Source organism: Apium graveolens, chromosome 5 (genome assembly GCF_009905375.1).
Source record: "Apium graveolens cultivar Ventura chromosome 5, ASM990537v1, whole genome shotgun sequence".
Taxonomy (NCBI): Eukaryota; Viridiplantae; Streptophyta; class Magnoliopsida; order Apiales; family Apiaceae; genus Apium; species Apium graveolens.
This window is the reverse complement of record NC_133651.1, coordinates 192,809,131-192,818,945: the sequence shown is the minus strand read 5'-3', so window position 1 is coordinate 192,818,945 and position 9,815 is coordinate 192,809,131. Positions and strand designations below refer to the sequence as shown.

Sequence of the window (9,815 nt, the reverse complement as noted above, 5' to 3'; positions counted from 1 at the left end):
GCTGATTCTTCGAGGGGCACTGCTGCAAGGCCTCGGTTAACTGACAGAGCTGCGGAGGAGGAGTACACTAGGCTGTTGGGGAAGCCGATTCTGAAGGAGAGGGGGTTTTTACCATCAGGGAGGGATGGTGAGTTGTTGCCCATGATTGCAGAGAAGGGGTGGATAGCTTTTTGTGAGTCACCCGAAGCAGTACCGATGAGCGTTGTTCGCGAGTTCTACGCGAACGCGAAGGCTGAAAAGAATGGGTTTTCTGTAGTCCGTGGGCTGACGGTTGATTATCATCCTGCGGCGATTCACCGTGTGATTGGACAGCGAGAGAGGAAGCCCGAGGAGGAGAACTGGAATGAAAAGACTGCTGAGGATTTTGACTTGGATTTGATTTGTGCGACTCTCTGTCGACCGGGCACAGTTTGGAACCGCAGTCCAGCCAACAATGAGTATCGTCACTTTCCGGCGATCGCCATGAACAGGTATGCCCGTGCATGGAATGCATTTATATGTGCTAATATTTTGCCTTCTTCACATGCACACGAGGTCACAGTTGAGAGAGCACAGCTGTTGTGGGGAATTCTGAATGAGGAATACTATGTGGACCTTGGTGAGTTTATCTACCAAGGGATTCTGAAGTTTTTGAGGGGAGCAAAGCATATGAACATCCCTTATGCATCCACGGTTACGAAGCTATGCCGAGCAGTGGGAGTGAACTGGCCGGCTCATGAGCAGTTGCAGTTGCCAGCAGCTCCGATAGATTCTGGCACTCTGAATGGGATGCAGGAGTGGACCGGTGGTGAGCCTGAGGAGCATGGGTTGGGTTATCGTCTTCCAGGAGGGCGTCCAGCACGAGGTGCTACTATGGCTAGGCCAGGGCGTGGTGAGGCTGGTTCGTCGAGAGCTCAGGAGGGTGCTGGGATGGGTGATGCCCAGTATAGGAGGCTTTCACGGCGGATGGATGCCATGTATGAGACGCAGAGTAGGTTTGCTCAGGAGCTCACCCTTGCGTTAGGGACTGCTTTTCGAGGCCTTGGAGCTGATATCCAATGGCCAGTTTTTGGTGAGGACTCTGCATACCCGCCGCCTAATACTCCACCCGCTGAGGGTGATGATGATGACTCCGAGTAGGTATACCCTGTGTTCCTTTCTACTACTTTCATTGAGGACAGTGAAGATTTTTAGTTTGGGGGTGGTAGTTAAAGGAATATTGTGTGTGTGTCATTTAGTTGCATATTCATGATAGTTAGTTCATATAGTTGCATAATTTATGCCATATAGTTTTTTTTATGAATGTCATGTAGCTCATGCATTTACTATGATCCCTTTTGCAATGATTTATCGACTGAATTGTGAGATTGATGCGAGTGTAGTGATAGCATTAAAGTGATATTAAGTTGTGTAGGTTGATATGCATGCTAGAAACAAATGTAAATCCACTGAGTCTTAAAGAATGCATAAGGGCTAGATTGTTGTTATAATTTGGTTGTTTTCAAGGTCAATCTATTTATTATGCTTAGAATTCGATTATAGGTTCTTAGTGATAAAAACATGAAAAAGAAAAATTGTTTTGGAGAAAAAAAATATGGAAGTTGTTGCTAGTTGTGGCTAGGCGTCAAATGGCTAGTAGCCGGCTCGCTTATGTTGCGAGTAGTCTAGGGTTGAGTAAGATGGAGCGAAACGCACTTGCTCAGAAGTTATGAAAAAAAAAAAAAAAATTCTGCATAATTGATCAAGAGTGGGCTCTTTGGTATTCGAGTTATTAAGTTCTTAGGGGACTTTGTGCCTAGTGACCTAAGGCTTTTAGAGTCTGGGATCCGCTAACCTAACGCTCGTTACATGGATACTATTGTATAAGTCTTTTGTGGACCTCACTCATTGCACGGTCAAATAAGCATTTGAGTTGTAAATAAAAAGCACAATTCCGTAGTAAGCTCCAGAGTTCTTGTAGTGTTGTATATCACTTTGTGCCTAAAATTTTTATTCTTTGTATAATCGTAGGATTGCCTTGAGGATAGTCTAGTCATAGTAATTGGTCTAGTTCCGAAGCATATCTATTAAGCATTTGCACACACCACATTTCTGGCTGTTTGTCCGGTTGCATGAGTTTATTGATCTTTAGATGTCTAACTGCATTCGTTGAGATGTGACAATTTGGTTGGTTAATTGTAGTAAGGGGGATCGTTGCATTTTCATATAGATTGCATTCATGCATATTTTTATTTGTTTTGAGTCTGTGACGCTTGAGGACAAGCATCGATTTAAGTTTGGGGGTGTGATAAGTGGCATTTTATACCACTTAGAATGTCTTAAAATGGCTTAAATTGGTGTCTTGAAATCAAGTATTTTGTGTATTTAATGCGTTTTTCTAGTGTTTATGCATTTCAGGGTATTAGTTGCATTTTAGGGGAGGAATCATCAAGAATAAGCCTTGGCATGTGTTCACCATTGTGAGAGGAAAGGAATGGGCAGATTACGGCGAAGAAACGGAGCAAGCTTGGAATTTTTCCAGTAGGGTCCTGCGCGCCCGCGCAGCAATGCTGAGCGGTCGCGCAGCAGCCTGCGCGCCCGCGCAGAAATGCTGAGCGGCCGCGCAGGGTCGGGGAAAAAAAGCTGAATTATTTTAGACTTCTACTTCTGTGTGGCTTCTAACTTCTATGTAATCTGAGTTTTATGGGACTATTATATAGGTAGATTTGAGACGTTTTTATAGAGATAATTAAGGAGATTATGTTTTAGATTGTGTTTTACGCAAGGAGCGAAGGAGATAAGGAAGAAGACCTATTTAGCACACCGCAACGAAGAGGAAGCATATATTCTTGTGATTCTTGTTTCGTTGTAATGTTGGATGCTAGTTTTCTTGCTTTGACTTATTTACTCTTGTGACGTACTCTGTTTTATTATAATTAGTTTAGTTATTATTTTCTTGTGTTTGTTTATCATGATTTCATATAAACCCATGATGGCGATTAGTTCTATTATGGGCTAATCGTGATCATGGGGTTACAACGGATTTATTATGGAATTCTTTAGTTAATTGTTTAATACTTTAGTGTGTGATGATTGCATGATATCTAGTATTGGTTGTGCGTATTCGTCTTATGTGCGTCGCGAACATATAAGATAGGGTGTTGATCTCTTGTGAAGCGACGGTGGATCTTGAGATTTAGAACTTACCATGCTAGCATAGGTTCATGTACGTTGTGCATGATTAGTGGGTAACTCTAACAGTTTTATTTGCCCTATGTAATCAAAAGGAATAACTTGTGCTTAAATCGTTGTGTTGTCAATTTCTGTAGACATATAGGAACTCAACATAATTGATGACTATTCAACTTCTATCTTAATTGTGGATGCTTGGTAGAATGGTATTAGTACAATGAAAGTTGGCTTTTATCAGTTTCGTGTTATTCGATTAATGTCATCACTGTCACATGCTAAAGGTAATAACAATGGCTATAGAAGGAAGTAATAATGAAGTTGTGATCTCATGAGTGTTTTATTATTGATAATTTGAAGTGTTAGTTAAGTGGTTAACTAAGTAGTTAATTATAGTTAATATTTGATCGACAATTTTAAGTGTTATTATCTTAACATTGAGAAGTAATCATACATTGGTGAGTGAGTTTAATTAGACAATAATTTAGTCTGAGTCTCTGAGGGAACGAACTAGAAAGTATTCTATATTACTTGCGAACGCGTATACTTGCGTGAATATTAGTGCGTGTTTTCGCCCTAACAGAGATTCCAAATCTTCATCGTCATTAATGTCTACCAACTGAGAAATCTTTTCGATAAATTTGGCGCTCTTCTCTTTATTTGGGCATTCCTTCACAAATTGTCCTTTCTTTCTACATACATAACACCTGGAGGATTTGGTGTTTTCTTTTTTCTTCCTTAGAAATTTCCATTTCTTCTTTTCTGAGAAATAATTTTTTCCTCCTCTTTTCATGTACTTCGAAACCTTGTCCTTTTTCTTTTGACATCCACAAGAGTTGTTTTTGCCATATTTGATCTGGAGTTCATTTTGATCACAAGCTGAACAAAGGTTTTTACTCTGTTCTTTAATTTATTTGAGAAATTTCTTCTGGTTACATAATTTTTCCAGAGCTAACAAAACATTATGATACAATTCTTCAAGTAAAGTACTGTTGATAGGAAGGTTCTTAATTTGTAGGAGCCTCGATGTTTCATTCCCAAAAGGTTCCAGAAGGGAATTTAGGAATATCTGTTTTAGATTAAAATCGTCGATACCATTTATAGCATGGAACCTATTGGACATCCTTTCATAGTGGGTTTCCAGATCCTTCCTTTTATAAGAACAGCATGGCATGCTCATGTATTCCTCTCAGGATTGATTTGTATAATGATCCCATGCACCTAAAAACTCATTATGTACGTGCATAATCAAAGCATCCATATTTGGGCTTTATTTGATTATCAGCTATCTGTAAGTTCCAAGAGCAATCCACCATTGCCTTAGCCTGCCATAAAATTTGGCCACAAATTTGTCAGCAACCTTATGGCATAGTAGCTCCAGGCTGGAGTAATTTAGATGTACACCAAGCATGCATTTCATAAATTCAATCTCTCCACTTTGAAAGTGGGATGCTGTCAAATGAAAAGCATTTTGCTGGGTCATTTTGAAAAGGACTTGGTTGTTCAGGTTCGTGGTGTCCTTGGGTATATGTATCTTCATCTTCTACAGTAGGCTCATATGCTGGTGGATCTGCCATGAGAATTTCTAGTGACATGCTATCACTATCTGAATTCTTCACATTTTTGCCACAGAGAAGCTTGTTTTTCTCGTGATTTGGTTTGAAAAGCCATCTTAGTTAGAAAAGATGAAATTGGATTCTGTTAAGTGGCATTTATGACACTAATTTATGCTCTAATAAGCTTTGAGTTGGTGTATTTGTACTCAAGTTATTTGTGTTTTAACATGTTTTCTAGTGTTTTTGCATTTCAGGCTTTACTTCTTGAATCAGGTGAATTAGCGTCGTTTTGATGCTAATATAGTGTTTAGGATGTGTTAAAATAAAATCTTGAAAGTTTGGCTCGAAGCTGCAAGGAATAAAGAAGAGAAGAAAAAGAATTTTTGGTAGAAGGTCGGCGTGCCCGCGTTGGTATTGCGCGAGGCCGCGCCAGGGAACAGAATATCAGCGCGGCCGCGCGCTTCACCAGCCTGTGTCGGGAATTAAAAATCCTGATTCTTTTATAATTTGATTTCTGGACTCCAGGGAATGCATGGACTGCTATATATATAAAAATTTAGTTCATTTTTATAATGTAATCAAGACATCAAGGAAGGAGAAGATGGTAAGAGACCTTTTGGCACAATTCAACAAAGGCGAAGACGATCTAGTTTATTCTTATGAATCTTTATTTTGAGTTGTAATTTGGATGCTTGTTTCTTGTTTTGTTGAACCTATATTCTTATGTGTACCTTGGTTTATTTATTCAGATAAAGACTACATTTGCCATATCATGTTCTCATTGGAACCCATGTTAGCGATGAGTTCGATTATGGGCTAACCGTTATCATGGGGTTCTAGCGGATTTAATTATGGATTTCTTTAGTTGATTTATTTAATGCCTTAGTGCGTGGTGCTTGTATGATAACCTAGTTATGGTTGTGCTTATTCGTCTAATGAGCTTCGCAAACTTATAAGATAGCGTGTTAATTCTTAATGAAGTGAAAGCGAATTTAAGGATTTAGAACTTGCCATGCTAGCATAGGTTCATGTAGTGTTATGCATGATTAGTAGGTAATTTTACCCATCTTACTTGCCCTATATAATCAAGATAGATAACTTGTGCTTAAACCGTTATGTTGTCAAATTCTATAGATATATAGGGTCTCAATATAATTGGTGCCTATTTAGCTTCTATCTCTTTTGTGGATGTCTGGTAGAATGGTATTCGTGCAAAGAAAGTTGGCATTTATCAGTTTCATGTTATCTGATTAGTGTCATCACTATTCCATGCTAAGGTTGAGAATAATAAGACTATTGAATGAAGTATTTAATGAAGTTAGAATCCCATGTTTATCATATATATTAATCCAGTCTATTTTATTCTCGTAGTTATAATTGTTAGCATAATTCTTAGTTATAATCATACTCAATTTGTTATAGTCTTAGCATTGAGTAATAACCATACATTGTTGCTTAGATGCATAATTTAGATAGTTAACCAATATAGTCTCTGTGGGATCGAATTTGATTTATATCTTATACTACTTGCGAACTCATATACTTGTGTGTAATATTAGCGCGTGTTTAGCGACTAACAAGTTTTTGGCGCCGCTACCGGGGACTGCAGTGTTAATTACTAGTTTATGTTCTTTCCATCAGTGGTCGTTAAAGTTCATTGACTCGGACATTGTTACTTATTTGTTTCCTTTTGTTTCAGGTTATCTAGCGAGGGTGTATGCATACGCGTTCGTGTACTCATAAGAGAACACTGGATAAAGCCGAGGAAGAACTTGTGGTAATTCGCAGGGAAGTTTCGGAGGATGAAAAGAAGGTAGAAGAAGAAGAGAAAGTTGAAGAGCAAATTATAGTAGCCATGGGCGATCAAGCAGGAAATTCGAAGGCTTTGATGGACTATTCTAAGCCTAAGATTAATGACATTCAGTCCAACATCATTAGACCAGCCATCGCGGCTAACACTTTCGAGATCAAGTCAACCACGATCCAGATGATAAATAACTCGGTTCAGTTTGGGGGTTCCCCTACCGAAGACCCCAACATGCACATCAGGGATTTCATCGAGATCTGCGATACTTTCAAATTCAATGGTGTGACTGAAGATGCTATCAAGCTACGACTCTTTCCATTCTCTCTGAGGGATAAATCTAAGTGCTTGTTACATTCTCTACCAGCAGGGTCTATCGAAACTTGGGAAGATCTTGCTCAAAAATTTCTCACTAAATTCTTCCCCATGGCGAAGATAGCAGCAATCAGGAATGTTCTTACCCAGTTTGCGCAGCAAACTGGAGAATCTCTGTGTGAGGCTTGGGATCGATAGAAGGAGATGCTAAGGAAGTGCCCACACCATGGCATGCCTGATTGGATGGTTATTAAATGTTTCTACAATGGATTGGGTCCTACCTCTAGGCCCATGCTTGATGCAGCATCATGACGAGCCTTGTGGGCTAAAAGCTATGATGAAGCTTATGAACGTATTGAACTGATGGCTGCTAATGAGTACCAGAATCCTTCCCAGAGATTGACTCAGGGAAAAGTTGCAGGAATTATGGAGATGGATGCAGCAACTGCTATCGCTGCCCAATTAAGGCTTTGACAATGAATGTGGACACTTTGGCTAATTATGGATTTAATCAAATCACTAGTGTCTGTGAGGTTTGTGCTGGTGCCCATGAGACTGATCAGTACGCAATTTCTAATGAATCAACTTAGTTCGTGAGCAACTTCCAGTGATCGCAGCAACCTGTGCCAGCCACCTATCATCCAAACAACCGCCATCATCCTAATTTCAGTTGGAGCAATGCTCAGAACGTGGTTCAACATCCTTATCATCAGTATTCAGCTAAGCAGTATAACCCCCTGGTTTTTAGCAAACGCAGTATGCACCAAAACAACAACTTCAGTTGCAGCAAGCTAATGAAAAATCTGAATTAGAGGAGTTGAAGCTTATGTGCAAGAGCCAAGCTGTTTCTATCAAGACCTTGGAAAATCAAATTGGGCAAATTGCCAATGCCTTGCTAAATCATCAACCTGGTACACTACCTAGTGACACTGAAGTGCCAGGGAAGAAGGAAGCTAAAGAGCAGGTAAAGGCAATCACTTTGAGGTCTGGGAAGGTTGCTAATTCCGAACAAACTCAAGAGTTGGCTGAAAAAGCTGAAGCTGAGAAAGAAGTAGAGCAGCAGGATGAAGAAGTGGAACCAAGGAAGACTACTGTTGAGCATACTCTTCCTGAGGGTAATACAGGGGAGAAACATATCTATCCTCCACCGGCTTTTCCTAAGAGGCTGTAGAAGAAAAAGATGGACAAGCAATTCGAGAAGTTTCTGGAGGTGTTCAAGAAACTTCACATCAACATACCTTTCGCTGAGGCTCTCGAGCAGATGCCTAGTTATGCAAAGTTTATGAAAGGTATTCTCTCTTGGAAAGTGAAGCTAGATGATTTAGAGACTGTCGCTCTCACAGAGGAATGCAGTGCTGTGCTGCAACAGAAGTTGCCTCCAAAGCTTAAAGATCCAGGAAGCTTTACTATTCCATGTACTATTGGGAAAATGTCTTTTGACAGATGCTTATGTGACTTGGGAGCTAGCATCAATCTGATGCCTTTGTCAATCTTCAAGCAATTGGACTTACCTGATCCCAAACCAACTTATATGACCTTGCAGTTGACCGACCGTTCTATTACATATCTGAGGATAAGAAGATTCCCATAATCTTAGGAAGACCCTTCTTGGCAACTGGTCAGACCTTGATAGATGTGCAGAAGGGTGAGCTTACAATGCGAGTGTTAGATCAGGATGTGACTTTCAATGTGTTCAATGCTATGAAATTTCCTAATGATAATGAGGAGTGCTTAAAAGTCGAGTTGGTCGACTCGGTGGTCACATCGGAACTTGATCAATTGCTAAGGTCTGATGCCTTAAAAAAAGCCTTGTCGGGAAATTCAGACAGTGAAGATGACGAAAGAGATGAGCATTTGCAATATTTGAATGCTTCTCCCTGGAAAAGGAAGATTGAAATGCCTTTTAAATCTCTTGGAATGGAGGAATTGAACAAAGCTCCTAAACGCCTCAAGCCTTCTATTGAGGAAGCTCAACTCTTGAGCTTAAGCCTTTACCTGAACATTTGAGGTATGTTTTTTTACGTGATGCATCTACTCTTCCTGTTATTATTGCATCTGAACTTTCAGGTAGTGATAATGAAAAGCTTTTGAGAATTCTGAGAGAGTTCAAATCGGCAATTGGATGGACTATAACAGATATCAAGGAAATTAGCCCTTCTTAATGCATGCATAAAATTATGTTAGAAGAAGGTAGTAAACCTACAGTCGAGCAGCAAAGAAGACTTAATCTAATCATGAAGGAAGTAGTAAAGAAGGAAATTCTGAAGTGGCTAGTGTTATGGATAAAAAACTAAGGTTATTATTTGCTGTATTTATTACTAAGATTCGGGAGCTCAAGGCCTTTAATGGCTGCTCTCGTGTTTCGTAGCTCAATTCTGCCTTTACGAGATGCCTACGTATCTCTGTGAATTAGAGAATCAAGCCAAAAAACGTAGTTCTGATTTGTGGGGCGAGACCCCTTATATAGATGTTGAGAGTCCTTGAATTGGACTTGGTATAGGAGACTTGGTGGGCAAGTCTCATAATTAGAATGGACTTTGGAGTCCTAGATAGTAGGAAACTGATTCCTTATCCTTTTAGGTCCCCTTGAGGCCAATCTACAAGGATTTATATCCCCACTAGGACTTATCTTAATAGCTATTTTCCTCCTTTATTTATTAATTACGAAATTAATAAATAATCAGGGCTTTTAGGCCTTCTTTGTTCCATCAGGCCTGATCTGGTCCATCAGGCCTGATCAATGTGTTGACCTTCTTGGTCTGAATGTCATACATCTTCTTATTGGGCCTAGCAGCCCACACCTTGCAATATTTATTTATACAATCAGGATTTATTTATCCCTATCATTTGCCCCCCAACTTTTGGGAAACATTGATTAGGTTTCGCAAAAGTTAAGTCTATTCATTCCCTTAAAAAGTTTCGTTTTTGTGTAAAGTGTGGAGCGACCTACACATTTACAACGATTTTTCCTTTATTTCTGGATTTTTCCCTAA

The 9,815-nt window shown here is 39.7% G+C and overlaps 1 non-coding gene across 1 annotated transcript; it reads right to left on the bottom strand.

Moving 5' to 3' along the window:
- Positions 1-6,948: 6,948 nt before the first annotated feature.
- Positions 6,949-7,055, bottom strand: LOC141663151 (small nucleolar RNA R71). The gene has a single exon (XR_012551235.1). It is a non-coding gene; the product is annotated as a small nucleolar RNA R71 (small nucleolar RNA).
- Positions 7,056-9,815: the final 2,760 nt, after the last annotated feature.